Source organism: Haliaeetus albicilla, chromosome 8, assembly GCF_947461875.1.
Source record: "Haliaeetus albicilla chromosome 8, bHalAlb1.1, whole genome shotgun sequence".
In the NCBI taxonomy this organism is placed as follows: domain Eukaryota; kingdom Metazoa; phylum Chordata; class Aves; order Accipitriformes; family Accipitridae; genus Haliaeetus; species Haliaeetus albicilla.
The window spans coordinates 43,652,075-43,673,370 of NC_091490.1; the positions used below are offsets into that span (position 1 = coordinate 43,652,075).

The following is a 21,296-nucleotide window of genomic DNA, read 5'->3' on the forward strand; positions in this document are numbered from 1 at the left end:
GAACTGAGAGCCCAGAGCAGCCTGGCAGAGAGGGGACCATGGTGGTGGCGAGCAATGCAGCTGCACCGTCTGGCAGTGAGGAGGACGGGAGGCATGGGGAGAGTCCAGGCAGGGAGGAGCCAGCAGCTCTGGAGACCAACAGCAGCCCTTTTTTTTTAAATAACTTAATAGCTGGTTGAACATAAGGCAAACACAAAACATAGACGCAACGAGACCACATCTGGAAGGCCCAGATGTGACCTGTTGTAGCTGCAGAGCCTTACAGCAGCGGTTCCCTTCCTGGGATCTCCGTGGCCGCTTGGCACCGCGGCGATTCACCCCTCTCAGCCGAGCAGAGCTATGATTTAGGGGGTCTGCTGCTCTCATCACGGCACTACCGGGGGTCACCACGCTCTGCAGCCTTGCAGAGGATGCTGCGGCACACAGCCAGCGCCTCGGCAGCTGCCGCCTGCAGAGCAATGCAACCTGCCCAGCAGGAATGTGCAGTTGTGTGCCATCATTATGAAACCTTTCAGCAGCAACCGAGAGCGCACAGTGAGGAGGAGAAACAAAACCCCGGTTCTCTGCAGCTTTGGGCAAACCACTTCATCGGTGCTTCCACACCACAGGGTGGGCATCCTTCTCCTTTTTTTGGTGTCTGCTGGAAGGCAGGTCCTGAGACTGCATCAGACAAGGTGCTTTTGTGGGAGTCTCTAGGTATTATTGCAATAGTAAGTATTAAAGTCTTAACCAGTAATGAACACTTCAAATGAACACCAACTGCTGCTGGCCTGCACTTAAACATACTTATCACATACGTTGGGATCCAACAGCAAAACTGCTCTGCAGAGAGACAAGGTCAAGGCTCTGCCTTAAACCTATTACTCCCATAAGACAGTAATTATGCCTAATCTCAGAGTAAAGAAGCAAGGGGAAAGAGACTAGCTTGCCGGCAGCACGGCTGAACCTGTTATGACAGCAAGTGGCCTGGAAACCTCTGCACACCTCTTAAAGCTTCAGCCATGTCGGTGAAGGGAAGGATGAGACACACGCAGTCGCTAGAAAAGGCCTGGCCCTTCTCTAGCAGATGTATGGGCTGCTCGGGCTGGGGAGGAGGAAAATGGCAGCGTGGTGGCAGGGGTCTGCTTCGACTGCAGCGTCGGGTGCTCCGTCAGACCTCGCGGGGAGGAATCAGAGAGCATTCCTCACACTGCTGTTCTTGCTGCTGTTAACAGCTCATGGGGCAGCCATTCCCCTCATCTCAGAAGTGTATTAGCTTGTTTATCTGCAGGCAAATGTGTGTCTCACCGACCTCAGCTGCGAGGTTCGGCGAGCAGGAGCTGAAGGGGCGAGCACTCTTTTGACACTGTACTTAGGAGCTGGCTGGCTTGGCACGCTCGCTCGAGAACTGGGTTTGCGGATCACAACTCTATTGAAAGCTTGCCCAGACAGCACGTCTTCTCCACCCTGCCTAAATAGCAGCGTGTTGTGGTCCCACCACTGTTGTTCTTTCCCAGCAGAGCATTTAAGATAGTCACAGCTACAAAGGTCGGTAAGCATACACACACCCTCCTTCCTACTCGGGGTACGCCGTTTGGGATCCTGGAGCTGAGACACAGTAATTCTTAGGAGAGTCAGCAACGTCTGTGCTGGGGGAAGACCTGTAATTTACTTTGTCTTCCCTAAAATGGCCTCGCTGATGGGTGCATCACTGGAGTCTGGAAAGTGGTGGCCCTAAAAACAGCTACAAAACCTCATGGCTTTAAAAAAACCCCAGATATTCAAAGCAGCAGCAGCAGCTCCTGTACATCAAAACCGGAGATGACGGAGGACCTGCTCCTGCAGAAGTACCAGGACTGAAAGTTAAAAAAACCATTCTTTGACCAGGAAACTAAAATAAAAACTGTCAGGTGGATAGATACCTATGCATTTTACAGTATTTCAGTTTCACCGTGCCTTTCATCACCATGCACAGGGGTTTTCTTTGCACGACTTACTGACAAATGACTTTCAATGAACAGATCTCATCTCTCTCCTCCTTCTGACCCCCCAGGGAGTTTCTCAGAGGGATGGGCAGCAGAGCAGCCCGACCACAGCCTGCCCGAGCCACGCTGCCGACCAAGGCTGGCAAAGTCCAGATGCGGGCAGCAGGGCTGCAGAGCCGGGTGACAAGCACGGTTCCTCTGTGGCTTAAGAGGCGTAAATTCAGAGAATGCCTCGGGGTGTCTTGCTCACAGAGCTGGGACTTGCTGCCCACATGCTAATATTTGTCTCCAGCAAAGGCTGCTCTCCAGGGCTCACGTGGCCGAATGAGCCTGGGTACCACAGTCACCAAGCCGGTTCCCAGAATAGAGTGAAAGCTCCTGGAGGACCCAGTCTCTGACTCTCAGGGGACGCTGTGGCTGCGAGCACGTTACCTGCCCCAACCCCCCAGCACCAAAGGGAGCTTTATTTCTGGGGCTCCTTTGCTGCCCCAGCAGATTGCTGGTGAGCCAGCACGCAGCTGAGAATAGACTCCAGTTTGCTATCCTGGACAACTGCAGCACAAAATTAACTTTCCCTAGTTCTACCATAAACATGCCTCAAACCAGAGTGAAGGCGTGCCACCATTCTTGTTCATTTGCAAGAACTGGGAATAGCAGCAGCTGAGAATAACTGTGCAAGCAGTGACTTTCAGAGAGAAACTGCACATGGACAGTGAAGCCATCCTGCAAAAAAATGGGGAAACAAGACTGGAATGCACATGAGCATGCCCAGCAGAGCTTTGCTGTGTCCAGCCCCTGCAGCTTCAGTGCCTTCACAGGTTGCAGGTGCCCAGCTGAGCCCCAGGAATTTACTCCAGTGGCTGGTCTGCCCTTGGATCGCATGGGCACCTCTAACACCTGGGAGAAGCTGCCCAGGCTGTGGCCTTACCTCCTGGTAGGAGCAGTGCCCGTAGGAAGGGGTCCCGTCTAGAAATGCTGCAGTATCTGAGCCGGAGACATTGCAGCAACATGCACATGCTTGGGGAAAACCCAAAGCACTTTCCCAGGGACCTTTCCCACTCCATCCCTGCCCACCCCAGAGCAGCACGCATCATGCTGCTCCAGCTCCTGTGCTCACCTTGATCCTCTCAATGCCGGCTTCAATGCGGAGCTGCTCGACCAGCTTCCGGGCCTGCGCTATGTTGTTAGTTGTTGACATTGTCTGCCATCGGCTCCAGGCCCCAGCACGTGAGAATACTGCAAAACAAGGAGGGGGGAGAGGGGGGGTTGGCATCATGCAGCATCTTGGAAAGGATTGCACACTGTGTCCTCACCAACAGCCACGTGCAAAGGGCTTCCATGAGCTCTAAACTGATGACACCAACTTAACGCTTCCTGATTTTGCTTCAAGTTCTCCTTTCCTTTAAACAGCACTCTTGGTGCCCTCTTTTCAGGCTTTTTTTGATTAAAAAAAAACAAACAGAAACTTGCCAACGAGAAGGGAAAAATGAAACTTTTTCTGTAGAAAGTCTTGCCAAACGCATTCAACTCATTGACTGGAAAAGCGAACAGCAATTTTCCAGCCCGTGTAACCTGCCATGCACCGCTTGCAGCAAGACAGGCAGGGGGAAGGTGGACGGGGACGCTGCTCGACCATGACCACACACAGCTCCTGGATGCTCACCTCGCTTTTCATCTGCTCGTTGCACCACTGCCTTCGTCCTGCCCCGACTCCTGTGTCAGGATTTCCTCTGCACAACAAGGCTCCGAGGAGCAACTAGAAACGCTTGATACTGTACAAACTCAGATCTATTCTATTTATCCATCATTTTTCAAATTATGTCCCTCAAAAGAGTAGAGTAAGAAATTAAATAAGAGCTACAGATGGTCCCAGGCTAGGTGGAAAGCCAGGGCTCAGGGAAGGGGCAGAGGTTTCTCAAATGCCAAAGCACTGGATGGAAGCAGGGGACAGGCAGTGAGGCACAGAGAGAGACACGGGCGAATATGAAAGCACAAGAGGCATCGATAGCTCGTGTCTAAACAAACATTCCACAAAAATGGTGCAAAATAAGTGTCTGGCTGAACGTGGAAACAAGGAGAGCAGCGCAGGGCAAGCCAGAGCCAGAGCGGAGTAGGACTGGAGCTTTGCCGAAGCATAACCCCTTTCTGTGCACCAAGTGTCCGGTCTCCGAGGGTCTCGCAGACCCTGTCCAGCTGCCAAACTCTGCACCCATCCCCGGCTGTGCTGATTGTGGGGCTTTAATGTACCTGTCACTTGGCCGGGTGCAACCTGCACGTGGTGCCATGTCCCTGCAACTGCCACACCACAGCCGGGCACCCCGGCAGGGAGAATGCAAGCGGTTAAACAACCTTCCTCGAAATTTAAAAGCAGCAACTGAAGAAGTTTGTCTATGAGACCAAAATAATCCATCACTGTCACTCGGGCTGGACCAGTGGGGCAGCAGCCAGGGCTGCGGCATGCCAGAGGGCAGCTCCGGCCACACCGTCCGAGCCGGACTGCCTTGGCCAGACACTGTTCTCAGGTCATTTCTTTATGATCATCTCCGTGGGGCTGCTGCAGGGGTGTCAGGGAAAAGTCACTTCCTTGCCCTGCCCAGCAGTGACTCAGTCCCTGACCATTCAATAACGGTGGGGAATAGGGGGAGAGGGCCGCAGCGAGTACCACCTCCCACCTCCTGCCGCCTGACAAACCATTAGATGATGCTGGGCGAAGGAAAGAGCCAAAGCAAACATGGGGTCAGGTACCAGCGGCGCTCCCAGCGCCCCAGCCAGCTGCCCACTGCAGCCCTTCTGTGCTAGCTTTAATTAGAGACTCCTTCAGTCTTCTCCCCAGGACCGGCAGCTTCAAAGCAGATGCTGAACTGCTGCCTTTACTGGGGGGAAGAGAGGGGGGAGTGTCTGCCGCATCTAAAATCCTAGCAGACTTGAGCTGTCTTGCCTATGTTTAGACATTAAGGGAGTTTATTCCAGACCACAACGGCACTCTCAGGGATTATTTTGCTTGGCAGCAGCATGCAACGTGCGCTGCACTTTCCAATCCCTGAACAGCGCTCAGCTTCGTTTGCAACACCAAATGCTGTGGGAGAGAACAAACGGTGCTTCAACCAGTGTTACCAACTCCACCATGGGACTATTCCCTGAATTAGCAGGGTTATTCAGAAATCTCCACCTCTCCAGTCCTGGAAGACGTTAGTCAGGGCGACATGGGAAGCCACGCTCTTGAAATAAAGTCTGGTACTGTGGAAACTGGGAGAAGGAAGCAGGCTGGCCCCAGGGGAAGGATCCTCCTCTCTTGCTCTGATTTGAAGCACTCCAAAATAGTGCAGGCAGCATTAAGATTGGGGAAAAGCTCTGTCTCAAAGTCAAGCTCTTTCTAAATCTGTACCGTGAACTTGAAAGACCTCCCTACTGCAAATAGTTCACTCATTGACGAAACAATTGTTCACCTGGATAAAGAGTTAGCAGGCAGCTGGAGGAAAAAAAATATAAGCAATCAGATATAATTTATGTTTGCAGCAGCACAAGATCACCTGCTTGTACTTTCCCAGCTTCCTGTTTATGGAACAAGGCTGATGAATCAGTCGAGGGCAAATTACTTAAGGGAACTTCTGCTTCTCCTGCAGCACTGGGACATGCACAGCCCACGTCCCCATCCCCGCAGTTCGTGCTGCACGGGGGACACCAGCCAGGCTGAAGGAAGGATGCGTTTTACTAAATACAGCATGGAGAGAGTCCTGCTGCGTGGCAGGAATTATCAAACTAGTGTCTTAAAAGTCCCTGGCAAGGAGGAGAACTTTTACTCCCCACTGTCCCTGTAGCCCGGTTTCATGGAGTCTTTGTAAAGCGAAAGCAACACTTGTAAATCAGAAATGATGCTTTACTTGGGTCATTACAGCATCAAAGCTAGCAGTCACCTGCCTTCCTCTGCCCCTGTGCTGACGACCACTCTCCAGCTCACACCATCATCTGCCAGCCAGCGAGACCCCGCTTCGCCTACGGCAGCAATGCACTTTGCCTCTCCCAAGCGTAAAAAGCAGCATCAATCGCCACCGAGCACAGGGTTAGCAGCTTTATAGCAACAAAATCTGCAGCTTCTACTTCCTCCTCAGCCACCATCACCCAGTGGCGACGGCGCAGGGCTCCCTCGGATGAACCGGGAAGCGGCTCCCTGCACGCCGCGCTGACGACACAGTTCCTCTTAACAGCCCTTTAAATTTCCAAGTACAACTTTCAGCAGCCGAGCTCTCAGAAAGGTCAAAGGGAGATTTGCTGGATGCAAAATCCTCCTCCAGCTGCAGCCAAGAGCAGCTGCTCATCCTGTGCATCCCTAAGGCTCCTCGGTGGCTCCCGGTGCAGACTTGCCGAGCCAGGTCGGGGCAGCTGTTGGCACGGGTTGGATCAGCACCGGCACTGCAGCCGCATGGTCCCAGGCTCCGCAGAGCCGCAGCGGGACCTGCATCGCTGTCGAGTCCGGGCTGCCGGCATGCGTCAGGTAACCCGGCCACACTCCAGGACTGCTCTGCCTGGCAGGAGTTTAAAACTGGCTTCTGTTACCTTGGCAAATAATTAACTAAGCGCGTCATTAGCAACTGGAGACCATCAATACAAAAGATGCAGTGGGCTGCTGCGTGGCACACAAAGGGCATCCTCAGGATTTTTTAGAAGCCAAAACAAACTTTAAAGATGTCATTCAGCAGACTTATAGGGGTGTGTAAATAACTCGTGAGGTAAAGGTATTTGGAAAAAAGCCATGCAGAACTACGCAGAGTAAAGCAAAGTAAAGTATGTGATGCAAATCAGGATGACATGCAGGATGCAGCTACGTCGTCCCTTTTCCAATCTTTATGTTTGAAAGAAATCAGCATTTTGAAAAGGATGGGGAGGCGACATCTGCAGCTGGGCCTGGGGAGGAAGCGCAGGACAGTCAGGACACCCAGCTCTTGTGCACATCCTCCTGCCTCCGCTCTGTCATCCGACCGCGGAGAAATAAACCATACAGCCAGGCTTCCTTCCTGCAAGGCGGGCAAAGCCTTCGGTGTTTGGCCACGACCGACCTCCTCCTGCCCCTGCCCGTGGAGAGCAGCCGGCACCTGGCCAGGGCAGACTTTTCCTTTCCTGGTATCTACTCATGACTCTGCAGAACAACATGGCCACTCGCATTTCGCTGAGTCACGAATGGACATCATTCAGCAGGAAATAAATCTTCCCGCATCTTTGCCAGAGCACCTTCTGCCCTCCCAGCTAATCCATCTTCCACTTCTCCCCAGCAGCATTCCTGGGAAGGGCAGCGCTGCACAGAGAGGACAACCCAGTTTTTGGAAACGACTCTTATTGCGTTAACGCAACGTTAACTCAGCGTGCATTTTTCACGCTGTCATGTAAGCAATTCCAGGAGGGCTGAAGTCATCAGACAGTCTTGCAACTCTTCGGGCTGCCGTCCCTGTTCCTCCAGCAGTGGAGTGATCTGGCAGATGGCTGCAGATCCCAGACTGCAGAGGTATTAACAGGGCTTGGGCTGCAGCAAGATTTCACACCTGTGTGGTTGTAGGATGGCATATGAAAAATACTGCTGCAGTAAGTTGAAAATTAATAAAAATTTTGAGAACACAAGAACATGGGCAGTGATATATTATCCAGTGGTGTTTCAAGGTCAACGCCAACAAAAGCAGCAGTGAGGGAGGGTTATGAAACCTTGCAACAAGTAAACAGGGAGCCAGGGGTGCAGGCGAGGGACCGAGGAGACTCAAGAATGAAGCAAACAAGTCCCGAGTTATGATTTGGCTGCAATGCAAACATCCCATGAGTACTTCTGCCTATTTTAGGAAGAGCACTGGAGGACCGAGTCCCAACAGTTAAGTTAGGACAAATTCTGGAACAATAAGGATTTGCTGTTTTAAACTGGTTTGCATCCTGAAAGCGGGTCAGGATGCTCGTAACTGTGTCCTGCATCAGCTCAGCCTTTGACTCAAGAACAACCATAAATGCCCTCTTCTAGATCAGGTTTAATCATTAAACAAAAGAATTTAAAGGATCACAATAAGTATTACAGAAGCAGATTTCTTGTGTTCACATTGCTCATACACCCTCAGCAAAAAAGGCTTTTTCAGTGTGTACAAAGCAGGGTGCATCAGGCAGCGTATTACTATTGGTACTCCAATGTTTCCATTGAGGCAAGCATGAAAAGGGTATTTACACGGGACCGTTTTGCACTTTCAGTACCGACTACCTGTTCTGCACAGCCCTCTGATGTCAAAATAGGACTGACTTATGACTACAGAGTAGGCACCTCCGCCTCTCACAGAGGTTTTCTTTTTCATAAGCTAATTCTTTGTGTACCAGGTAGATTGCAAAGGTAATGATTTGGGCTACTTAAGTGGGAAAAAAAACCCAAACCAGCGTAGCTCCTGAGTCAAAAGCATGCAGCAACAGCGGTGACAGCAGTGCTGGCTCTGACAAGCTGTGACTCAGCACAAGCTCCGTGTCGAAGCAGACGCCTCCTCCGTCGAGCATCTTGGTCTGGCTCCGAGCAGGGCTTTGCCCGCTCAGCCCTTTCATCCATTTCCCAATCCTGCCCCGGCGGCATTTCCCGGCTCCGCTCGGAGGTGAAGGATCACAGAGTCCCGTGGCACGCAGCAAGGTCGCTGCCGGACGGGTCTCAGCACCCCGCACCTTGCTCCATCCCACGAGATGCATGAAGGGATCCTTCATCTCACCCTGCCCTCGGCGCCGCACCGAAATGTTACAACAGGATCCAGGTCACGAGGATGAAACTGCCACCCTCGGCATCACGGCGTTCCGAGAAACCAGGCTTGCCTTAGCACGCCTCTGATCTGCACCTTGCGAGATGTACGGCGCTGTGCTGCAAGACTGACACCCAAAACTCTTTAATCATTGACTCGGCACAAAACCCTTTCTCTTTTATGCAATCGGTGCCACCTGCACGCTCCCACCCGCAGCCTCTCCAGCTCAACGGCAGGAAGCATTACGCTAGGAAAGAAATATGCACTGATCCCTCTAGTTTCTGAATTCTTCCCATACTTCTCATAGCTGGAAGCAGCCACTCCTAGCAGGCTAAATAAACAAGCGAACATCTGAGTAACTGCCGGAGTTATGCTTTGTCTTGCCCCCCCCGATAAAAAAAACCTACGAGACTGGTGGTTGTGGATGTCCCTGGGCTCGAGCTGCCCGATGGAAAGCACCGGGAGAGCACGCCTGCAGCAGTCTGTGCGGCTCACACCCCGCAGCCAGGCTGGCTGGAGCATCATCTTCCAGCCATCGTCCCATCATGGAGCCGGTGGGATGAGGTACCAGGGTACACTGTGCTGATGAAGGGATGTGGGGAGATGGTTGGGGTAGGAGGACACGCTCCTAGATCTCAGCCTTAACCAAACTGTGCTTGTAAAGAGCAGCCCAACCCTCACCAGCATTTCACTGCAGCACAGCATGCACGCATTTGCTGGAGGGCGAAACATCCCGCACCACTGAGATGGCACCAACTTTGGAGCCACGGAAGTGCATAAAACCATCTCCCATGCGATCATGGGCAACGCTGGATCAGCAACCTTGTCTGGCAGCCCGAGGGCATCCGACCCTGGCTGGAGAGGCGAGCTCCCCCAGCACACAGCCTGCCGTGCTCGGAGACCGAGCAACCAAGGGCCCACATTATCCAGCAGCTCCCTCCCAGGTAAAAGCCCGCAGCCCCTCTGCCGAGGCTTTGGACCGGGGCCAGGCGCCCGCCGGCAGCCCTGGCACGGGAGCGGAACAACACGCACCTCGCCGGAGCGATCCCGCGCCCAGCCGGGCTGATGCCAGGAAAGGGGGGGGGGACAAAGGGGGAGCCTGAGACTAGTAACCCAGTGTAAAGCCACTCAGTGGTTACTGCTTTTAAAGATGACCTCATGCTTTTTTGGAACAGAAAAAGGCTGTTAGGGCAATGGCATTTACTCCTTGTCTGGGCAGAACAAAGCAGGCTCCATTTTTCTTTTACACTTCCTGCATCAGTAGCTTAACAGCTGAATGAGCTATTGAATTTTTTCCTGAGTGCAGCAATTTTTTCTTTTTTTTTTTTTTTTCTTCCTCCCTTAAGACCTCCAGATTTCTATGGCATGGGACAATACTTGGGGAGAGCACAGTGAGGAGCTCGGCCGATGAGCCACGCCAGGATGGAGAAATGCTCCTTAAAGAGGCAGTGGCGGGAAGCACTGGGCTTCGCTCTGCCTCTTGCTCAAGGCGAGGGTTTATCCGCATTTCAGTGTTGAAACAATCCAGCTTATTTTCCACACCTTGTTCTGCATCACCTGCAGCTTGACCAGCATGATGAGCACAGCACGGGAGAGCGGCAGGGACGCCAAAGCATTTCACTTTAGCAGTAAACAAGTTACCGAAGTGCCCGTAAGCTTCTTTAGATTTGCAAAACGTCCCCTCACGCTGTCCCTCCCCAGATAAATTACAGCCTCCTTACAACAGGTTGTAACTAGGCCACGTATTTTAAGATATTTCATGTCCCTCCTGCAGCCATCAGCAGCTCCTGCCTGGCAGTGACAGACCTTGTGTGTCAGATACAGCTCTGTCTTTACCAGAAGATCCATTAATTGCTGAAGTATTTTGTCTCTTGAACTGCTCTAGTTGCAAACTGGCCAAGGATTTTGGAAGGAGAGAGCATCCCTAGAGACGTGTAGCTCCATTTCCTTCCCATTAAAGGCAATGATTACCTGGCTGAGAGAGTGTGAAATCCTGCAGGACGCATCTGCCAGCTGCAGAACATTCAAGAGACCTTGTTTCCAGGGTAGCCTGAAGCTCCCCCCAGTTAACTCATGCTGTCGTATTAGGTCTGGCTTGAAACTCCCCCTTCTCTCCAATTTATCTGCAGCAGCTTTGGTGCCAGCTGGGTGGAGACCTCTGGCAGGGCTGCCACGGCAATTACACACCACCACCACCCCAGTGCTGCAGATCGTGTACCCTGAGTCACTGCCGCACATTCCAACCTTATTTTTAGACCATGCATTTAAAAAAAAAAAAAAAAAAAAAAAAAAAAAAAGGCAGCAGAGTGCAAAGGTATTTACATCAGTTGTTACCTGGAGCCATCACCCAGAGGCTGTAACACAACCAGCAAGGCACTGGGTTTGAAATGCAAAGCCAGATGCACTTTCTCCTTGGCTTGCGAGTGTAGGAGCTGCAGATGCATTCATGGTGCACGGCAGACCCAGCTGCAACAGCAACCATGCCAGCCTGCCTGCCTGAGGGTGAGCAGCAGGTTCCCTGGAGGGATCTGCCTATCCCCTCCTGAAGGTCTGGAGCCACCGCTGGGCTCGTGTCTTAGTCCACGGTACAATACAGATGGCTAGACACATAATAAACGCTCCACCATGTAATTTAAACTAGGAACCAAAGCTAGGCTTTAGTCAAGGTGCTTAAGGGCTGTTATGAGTTGAGGGTAGTAAATAAATCAGAACTTGCACTGCAAAGTCTGCCCTGTCCTCATCCTTCCTGCATTTCTGGTCAGCGCAGTCACAGATCAAGTACAGAAGGGAAAACCAGGTCCCTGCACGCAAGCAGCAAGCGCTCACAGCTTTCGCAGGAGCACTGCTACGAGAATTAGGCCACAAAATTTCATGGTAGCTACTCATGCCCCGCATGCTTCAGAGCAGCTGTAAAACCCGGAGCTCTCAGCCAGCAGTAGCAGCAGTTATTCAGGAAGGAAGGAAGGATGGGCAGAAAAACAGAACAAGCTCCAACGCTGGTTTCAGTTGCCTATGCAGGTGTGATCTGTGCACGACCAGCTCTAGTGCTGCTGCAGAAGCCACCACCGCTTCTACAGAGGGAAAACTGCAGCTCGCTCTGGCAGGACCCAGCGCTGCACCCCAAAACCTCTCAGCCCTGGCCCAGCCTTACAGGCTCTCACTTTGAATCTGCTCCTTTCCAGTCACCTGCAGCTTCCACTCCTACTTCTCAGTGCCTGAGATGACTAAGCTGTATAAACACCATTCCTCTGCTTGCAGAAACCATCGCAAGAACTCATGAGCCCCCCAACACCCTGGATCTCCTCCCCAGCATGAATGCCTTCTCTTCAGACACATAGAACGGAGAACTTCCTCCCTGCTCTTCAAAATCAGGTTGTAAATTCCTGTACTTCAAGCACCACTTAAAATCTGCTGCTCCACAACTGTCTCAGCAAAATGTTAATCACTTCTGTGAAGATTTTTAAACTCAAGGACGTTTATGATCTTTTAAGTAAATAAATGCCCTTCAAACATCTTCATGAAATGCAAGCTAACTAATTCTGTGATCTTACCCAAAGAAAAGGGATGGAAGAATGAGTACTTCACACAGAGCACTGAAATGAAGGCTGTTTTTGTAGTCTGGCTTGTTGAAAATTGCCCGCTGTCAAGTCCTGGAATATTTGTGCTTTGCTCAAGCAATGCTCAAGTGCAGGTGGTGTCACAGACAAAAACCCCCAGCTAGGCACCCATGCTTTTTTTCCAAAAAGGAAAGGAGTAACGCTGATGTTTTATGAGTTATTATAAGGAGTAACACTGATGCTTTAAAAAAGACTCTGTGTTAGTATATGTCTTAGTAACAGCAAAACTAAAAATACATTGATCTGTCCTTGCAGCTCCTGCAAGGAAAGCGCACAGCTTTGCTCTAGCCTTCCAGCAGCAAACCCACAATACCAGCATACCAAACCCCAATCATCCCACTAAAAGCCATTAGTCCTCCTTCACGGCTTTGCTAGTAAGTTGTTATTCTCATAGGCAATCATTCTGGAGACAAATTAGGGTAAGTTTTCAGGTCCTTGAGTCCAGAGATTGCCCCGGCTACGGACACAATTCCAACTCAGGCTTGTGTCTTCAATTATGGGCTGAAAAGAGGTACCGTCTTACTGATTTCAGCGGGCAGATTGAGAACTAAATATGTATATCCTGGCTAGACTACTGTGGAGTTTGTCCTTGTCTGGGAGGGCTTGATAGCAGCTCCACATTCAACGGCAGGGTATAAAGACTAAGCAGGAAGCTGGGCTGTATCATGGCACAGGAGTATTAAGTTATAGAAGGAGATAAAAGAAAGGGAAGTTTAGGCTGACTATTGCAAAGCTTCCTGAGAATTTCCCATAGCTCCCAAGATCTGAGCTGGGAAATGCTGCAAGCATCAGCACTCAAGACATTTAAAGCAGGCAGGGGAAGTTTTAACATGGCACAGCATTTCATTCCCTTCTTTACTGAGCATACAAAGGCTCTTCCAGCTGCACCATGAGATCACATGAATTTATCGGCCTCATGTGCAAAAGTTACTTCATCGTGAGATCAGCAGATTTTATGGCATCAGCCATCACACAGCTGAGCGAGCAGCCCGCAGCCAGCCCGGCAGTTCCCTCTGCTGTGCAACTCCTTAGGTGCTGAGTAGGTGGAAAGGTTATGAAATGACTTTTGAGTTTTCTACAGATAAGCAAATGCCCAAAGAGGGAGAACCCTCTTGACTAAAGCAGCCACAGTCATCTTCCCCCAAACCTGAAACACAGTACCAGCTTAAATACCAAGCAGATGTGATGCTCTCATCTTCAGGTGTAAGCAGAGCAACAGGCAAGATATACCCAGACCTGCACACCACAACTTGAACAGACAGTGCAAGGGAGAACGACTGCCAGCCACCCCAAAAACACTGCTGCAAAAAGCCCACCCTGTTTTACAGTGGAGACCCTTTGGTCACTAGTATTTGTGTCCACACAGTTTCCTCTTTTACATGCTACCTTTATTGCTGCCCAATCCCAAGCTTTTCAGCACAGTTTAAGAGCAAGCCTCCACTTTCTACCTAGGAGACCCAAAACCAGGCTACGTTGGAAATGCTAAAAGGAGATGCCAAGCTCTTTTGTAAAGGAAAAGGAAAGAAAACGGAGATGAGGGCACAGGTCTGAGTCAGCTGGCAGAGGTGCTGTGTTTTGGTGGAGAAAGAAGCAGAGAACTTCCCTGTCACGTATGGCTATTAAAAGAAACAAGTCCCTGACGTATCCATACTCTCAAGTCACCATAATGCCCAGATAAAATTCTGTTGTTTAAAAGTTATCTTATCACAGGAATAAGTCTCTTTCCTGAGACTCCTAAACAGCCAGTATTTTCCTGTGCCACACAAGCATTCAGACAAATTCAAAGCCATCTCTCTGCTTGCAATCTGTGAGCAGAATGCTTTTAGTTTTTATTATCTCAAACTTATTTTGCTTCTCCCCACAATAGGATCACATGTTCAGCAAGAAAGTTAGCCACATGGAATTTAAGGAAGATTACAAGAAAACCCTAAAATAAGAATTCAAGGCAAATACTGTGAGGACTAGCCTTTATTAGGAGCATTGTGCCAATTATAGTCTCTATTCACCAGAAGATACTGGGACTTTTGCAGGGCTTCAGAGAGCGGTTGTGCTGAGCAAGCCCGGCAGAGCATGTTTATTGAACTTCACACAGCTCTGCGTGCAGGGGATGGAAAGGGCAAGGAGCTTGGTTTCAAGTAACTTCAAGTTTTCATTGTGGAAAGAGTGTTTGGTGGGAATTACATCAGAACCGCAAGCTACAATATACTCATTGTATTGCTTGGCATAGCTTGCTCAACGCTTCTTGAGAAGATAGGGAACTGGTAAATAATCAGGGTAACATAGCTGTTATGGACCTTCCCAGCACAATATGCCCCTCAGCTACCTTTTCTTGTGTTATGGAAAAAGAAACAGGGTTTGTTCACTACATTGACTGTAGCTATTATACTTACATGCATTCAAATCGCATTTCAAAGTAGCTAAAAATAGCTTTCCAACCACTGTTAAAGCAAACAGCAGTTTACCCTTGTTTCATTGTTTTCAGCCGGTCTGCAGTGACACTTTGAGCCGAGTATCCTGCCCCAGCAGGATCAAGCTCAAATAACCAGATGAGCAATCCCTCGAGCTGCCACGGAGGGTGTTTTCCCCTCAGAACCGGCGCTGACCCAACGCCGCAGTTACAGTCAGCGGGGAGGCGGCACGTAGAGACCAGACATCTGATCCCACACATGTGTGAATAAGCCTGGAAGCAGAATTCACTGTAATTTAACCTTTTATGACTTTTATGCACACACACAGACCTTTCGTTACTACTCTGCAGGCCAGACTGCAGACAGCGTGGTCTGAAGCTGTTCTGATCACACCTGGGGTCACTGCAGAGATGGTCATCTGGGAGGCTTAGATGAGGTCATCTGATGCTTGGGGACAAGATATCCCACACTGAGGAACTCAGGCCATCTGCTCCAGCGTCACTCTTACTTGTTGACCTTCGGACTCGTTTATTTCCTTCTAGGCTTTTGCCTGCACTGAAGGAGTAAGAGGAGTTCAAGGTGAAGTCTCCCCCTTCAGCCCACTTTCTGCAACGTCAAAAATCAAAATGATAAGCAGCATGGATGCCCTGTAAGGCTATGGGAATTAATTCCCTCAGCCTATGGCAGGAGATGTGCTAACTGCTCCTCAGATTTTCTTGTACCGGATTCGGTTTCATTCCAGTGTCTGCACAAGGGGAGTATTTGCAACCATCAAGCTTGGGGAGAGGAAAAAAAAAGAGCCTGAGGTTATGGCAAAAATATTTACTCAAAAATTAAATACCTTCTGTTCAAGTGCAGGAAGATAAGCGATCCTCTTTGCATGACTGTTCTGTAGGCAAGCCTCTCAGTATTGGGAAGCAGCGTTCAGCTGATGCTGAGCAAACAAGAAAAATGCTGACTAGCTCGTTGATGAGCCTTGGTGTAGTGCAGAGCCATGAAGAAACCTCTTTAGGAACAAGAGCCAAAAGCATTTCGGTCTCTTTTGTGTGACTTAAGAGGCTGATACAGTGTTGGCTACAAGCACACCTAAACCAGCTTCCAAAGCAAGCATATAAATCACAGTATATTTTCAGCTGTCAGAGCACTGCTTTACACTTTGTATATTCTGAAAGCCTTTTTGAAGCCACATTATCAAAACCAGAGCATTTGCAATACTTGGCTCCTGCTGACTGTGTTTGCCACGATCAGCAGTGACTAAAAGGTTGGCCCTAAGGGCCAGATGGCGTTTGCATAATCACTGCATGTAGAAAGTTTTGCTTTTTTGTTTTCAGTCTGCCCCATTTCAAAACATAGTGATATCTTCACCTTAAGTGAAAATAAGAATGGTCTAAGTGATAACACTAGGAACCGCTATCTCTGTTCTACAAAGCAAGAGGAAGAGTCAACCACCCAGCCAATTAAAATAGAATTGCCTACTTCTGGGCTAACTCCCTAGTTGCTCTATCAGGTATGTCACAGCATCCAGACAACAATCCCCTAGAGGCCTTTAAAGTACATTTCTTAGAAGAACTTTTAGCACATTTCAACTAGCAGAGCTTGAAACACTGACTGGCATTTGTTTTACTTTGTCAAAAACACAGAAGAGCTGGTTTTCCAGGTTCATAAATGAGATCCTCAGTGTGAGCTGCTCATGAGAATTTTTTCCTTTGCTTTTAACCGCAATTATTGCCAAGGAATAGCCACATGGAAACCTCTTTACTCGGTGCATTTGCTCTGGAGACATCTGGGTCACACCTGCTTGCTTTACCACCAAAGTTTTTCTGCTGTCGGTTTTGCAAATGCTTTCTACTTCTGTAGCGAAGAGCCTCCAAAGCTGGGGGTGAGGTTACTCATTGCAAATACTCTTAGGGGTAAGGATGTGAGCAGCAAAATAAACACAGTATAGCTTTAAAATCCTGAGGTCAGTTTATAGCAGTTGCATCTTGAGTCAGTGAAGAAATCAGATGCACCTGTATCTGCAGTGAGAGCTTGCAACGCCTTTCCAGTCTACATGAAGCTCAAGTACGAAACGCTCACTCGCTGCTTTTCCTACAGAGTCATCTGAAAGATGCAAATGAACCTGTAAACAGTGCTGGAGTGGAGCAACAGGGGTTTCAAGGGAAAGAGACTGAAAGCAAAAATCTCTCTAGACATAATGGTGCCATCAATGAATCAAGGCAACTGTGCCCTGCAAAACACAGCGCCTAGACAGACTGTTGCTAAAGAAAGTTCAATATTGCAACACAGATTAAGTAACGCATTGACTCGACAGCCATGGGCAATATGTCCAGACACCGACTACAGACCTCAAGCAGTGAGAAAAGAGCAATTTCCACTAACCTAACCCCTGAGAATCCTTCAGTGACCTTGAATCGAAACAAACACGATCCCGGTTCGTGTTAGTATCTTGCGCGCTGGCAGAGAGCTGTAAGTAGCAAGGAGGAAAGCGATTCAGGATGGAATTTAAGCAACACCTACGATCATGTAATTGCTGGGACCCTGAGCACACTGCTAGGCTGAGCTAAAGTGAACAGCCACATCCTTGTAGCACATGTGGAGGACTCATCTTGAGTACTGCATTGCTGCATTAGCCCAGTACTGAAAAGCAAAGCAGAACATTACCGCATCTGTCCAGCACCACTCCACAGCTGCAACGCTCAAAGGTTTGAGCTGGTCATGTCTGGGTATGTGCTGCACTAAATATGTACCTTTTTTGCTAATACAAACCCCAAATCCTCTGACCCCACCCAGTAATAAGCACCCCAGTGCTAACTAAGCCTCAGAAACCTGAAGTGAGAATCTTTTCATAAGGCAGGAACCTCATCTACACTGGGAAAATTCAGACCTGTAACTCCACACTGGTACTTCTGAAAAATCACACTCTATAACTCAGTGTTAAGCAAAAACTCAAAATCTTAACTACATGCTTCAGAAATAATTAACAGCTCAAGGTATCCAGAAGCTGGGCTGGTGTGACGCTTGTGAGCTGAACTGCTCAGGGATGCTTATTCACTGCCAGCTATTGACTGTAGAAGGGACTCATTTGCATTTGGGGGCCAGCTCCCTGTAATTTCACTAGAAATGTGAGCGACCTTTTGCAGCAGAGATATCACATGAGTGTATATACTACTGCTTTCTTCATACATCCATAAAACACACTGATACAAGAGCAGTCCTGTGACTTTCTCTAGTCATCTTGTTTTCATTACAGATGCAGCTACAGAGGGCAAAAATGATGCTCAGGAGAAATTCATAATAGGTCAGCAGAGCTGGGGGCTCCCCCTCCCTCCCTAAGTCAGCTGCAGGCAAGCAAAACCGAAGAGGCTTGCTTCCAAATGCAGATGAGGACACAGTTTGATCAGCCCGATGACTACTTTTGCACTTGTTTCAACCACCAAAGTAATTACCCTAAAAGAAAAGGCCAGTATCTCCATGTGACTGCAGCGTCTGTGCGGCTGTTTTCATGCAAACCCGGGTCTTTTGGTAATACTGATGACTGCAACATCATGTGAGGGTTTGCAACAAGGAGCAACTCCTACATCGGCACTGGAATCCGCTGGGCAGACAGGGAGAGGAAGCAGAAGGTCGTTTTCTTTTGTCTCTCTTACAGGAAGAGAAGTCACGTTGGGCTGGCAGCGGTTCAGCTCTGAGCTCAGGGCTGGGACTGGGAACTGCTGGGGAAAGGCTGGGGCTGGAAATCAGGCAGAGAGGCTATAAAAGGAACTTACACATTGTGTGAAAGGGTTGTACCAGAAAGCACATGAGGGATCCGCCTTCAGGTAATGGGCAACCTTTGGCTCGCTGACTATTTTCATAGGGCTGGTGCTTATATTTAGAAGATCATCTACTACAGGTTAGAAAAAACACAGAGGTGTAAAACACTCGAACTTCCCTGAATTCACGGCATTAAGCAATTGCTGTTATGCAGGTGCCATCCTTCTCTGCTTACACTGTACTACACACCTGAACATCGCTGGCACCCACTCACCTGCACCTCCAAGTCCCAAGGGACTGCAAAGTCAACCCTCTACCAAAATTCTGAGAATTACCCAATGGCACTTTTTGCCCCCACTTTTTATTCACACGCTGGACAAGGAACGCAGTTCTGCAGTTGCTTTAGCCCTCCATTTCTTCATGAACTCACTTGCCAGATGAAAAGAAAAATTACTTATGTGCCTGGCTGCTAAATGGAAACCGAAAGAAAGAGAGGGGCGAAAGCTTTCTTTTTGCACAACGGCAATGCAAATACTGACATCTGGAGAAGTGTCGGTACCAGCAGCATCTACTCAGTCACAGAGCTGGGAGATAAAATACAGTGTCACAGACTGCAGGGCCTGAAACTGCATGTTACCACAGAAATACAGGTATTTTCTTCCAATTGTGTGTCTAAACAGGAAAACGCAGGACACTAGGAATATTTCTAATAACTTGTCAAAATGAGTCTCTAACCCAGGTGGTCCACTTCCAAATTACACTGTAAACAGATTTTGAGGCAAAGTATACCATTGAATAAAAAAAAATCTCTGGTCCCATAAAAGTCTCATTTAAGAAACAGATTTCCATGTACACTTGGCCAAAGCACGACAAGCCTCCTGCCTCTCCTGGGAAGCGTGAACCTCTTCAGCCAAGCATGCCAGGCACTGGGGATGCCAGAGCAGGCACCTGATGGTGTCTCAGCATTGAGCTGCCAGCCAGAGCAGGTCCCCTGCCAGCGAGCCAGTCAGCAGTGAGCATCAGCCCCGCTGCTCCTGGGGAGGGAAGAGCCCGTCTCTGGGGGACCAACCCTTTGCACAGACAGGACTCGCCAGCTCCAGAAGCGCTTGGTCTTCTCTATACATGGACTTACTGCAAATAGCCCTCGTGTGCATCCACTTTCAACCCCGAGCAAGGACGCTTTGCTCCTGTTTGCTTAATCTGCATTCAAGAAGCATGATTCTGGGGGAAATAGGTGGTCAAAACATCTTGCAGACAGAGCAAAAACTGGTTAAAAATTACCTTCTCTAGCTGTTTGGGGCTTCTTGCTTTTATTTCTTTTTGAACTGTTAGACAATTTAGACAGTAAGGGCTCCTAAAACATTTCCATGTAAAGTTAGACCAGATGAGCCTAAATAAACGGCAAGAGATTTACACTACCCTTATGCTAAAAGCAGCTAGCAGATCTCATGCCATCAATCAAGACTTTTCATTTGTGGGAGTGATGACTGACAGCGATGGCAATTAAGAAAAAGGAGCAGTCAGCCCGGTCTTCCCATTTAAATCTAGAACAAAATGCCCAACTACAACTGGGTTTAGTTAAAACCAGTATAAGGCACTTCTATTTCAGAGCAGGACTACCTCCAGATGGGGAGGTGTACTGGTACAGGCACTAGCCTGCGAGTCCACACACTCCTCAACAGCAGCAGCTTCCCGAGCAGACAAGACCTCAGGCTTTGCCTGCCCACCCCGAGATGTGCCAGACAATTACATCTCACTCCCTTTAAAGAAAGTTTACATAACAGGGACAGAAGTGCTTTTAAACGTGGTCCAAAAAAACATGTATGCTGAAAAGATATTAAAAGAGGCACCAAATTTAGATCCTGCTTTGCCTAGCAAGTGAAGAGCTTGAACAAACATCATTATCCCAGTAAAAGAGAAGATATTAAACCTTCTTTGCTTTTGGTGTGATCATTCCAAGTTGAAATGAAATCCAATGCAGTGGCCTGGCCCCCAGCTTACAGCATCACCATCTCCATCTAGCTGGCAACGCTGAGGTTGTGCATGAGGACCAGCTCCCCTCATTTCAAAACAGATTGATTCAAACTGGTACATGATGAACCCAAAGCTCAATTCAACTCCAGAGAGCAGAGACAGACTAAGGCTGGAAGAGTGCAAGTGGCCAAAGCTGCTCTTTGCTGATGACTGTGTCAAGAAATTAAAACTTAATCCAATATCACCTACTGATTTTTTCCAAGAAAAAATGGCTCAAATGGCCACAACGCGTACATATCCGTTTTCCACTACTTCTGGAATATTCCTGGGAAAACAGAAGAAAGAATAAACATAAATATTCAACACAAAGGGACTGAAAAAGTCCTATTTAACACCACGCAGCCTCTTCACAACGAGGAAACCAAGAAATCCCATAGTCTGTGATATCGGACACAGGGGAGGCTTACAACACACGGTGATCTCCACCGCTGTGCCATGCAGGTGGCCGCCTTGCACACTCAGCATGCCGACAGGCACCCGGCGGCACTGGGTCTGGCTGGGGAAACCAGGGACCTCCTGCGAGCACCGGGTTCATCCAAACCCGGTCACACTGGCACTGATGCGGGGGGGGGGGGGTGGGGGGGTGGCACAGATCGGAGACGACAGACGTGATGATGAAAGCTGACGGCAGCGGTGACACTTCCCAGAACAGGAAGGTATTTGTGCGGCGAGCAGAGCCCATGCCCACGGTGCGGGCAGCAAGGGACGGGCAGATAAGGGAGAGCAGCAGCGCTGCAGGACAGGGCATTTTTCACATAGCCAGCATTCCTAGGGGAGGCC

At 49.2% G+C, this 21,296-nt stretch overlaps 1 long non-coding RNA gene across 1 annotated transcript in view; it reads right to left on the reverse strand.

Moving 5' to 3' along the window:
• Positions 1-6: 6 nt before the first annotated feature.
• LOC138686594 (uncharacterized) overlaps positions 7-21,296 on the reverse strand; it is a 74,310-nt gene continuing 53,020 nt past the window's right edge. The window contains exon 4 of the long non-coding RNA XR_011325928.1: positions 7-3,200. This is a non-coding gene — a long non-coding RNA (uncharacterized lncRNA). The remainder of the gene's footprint in view (positions 3,201-21,296) is intronic.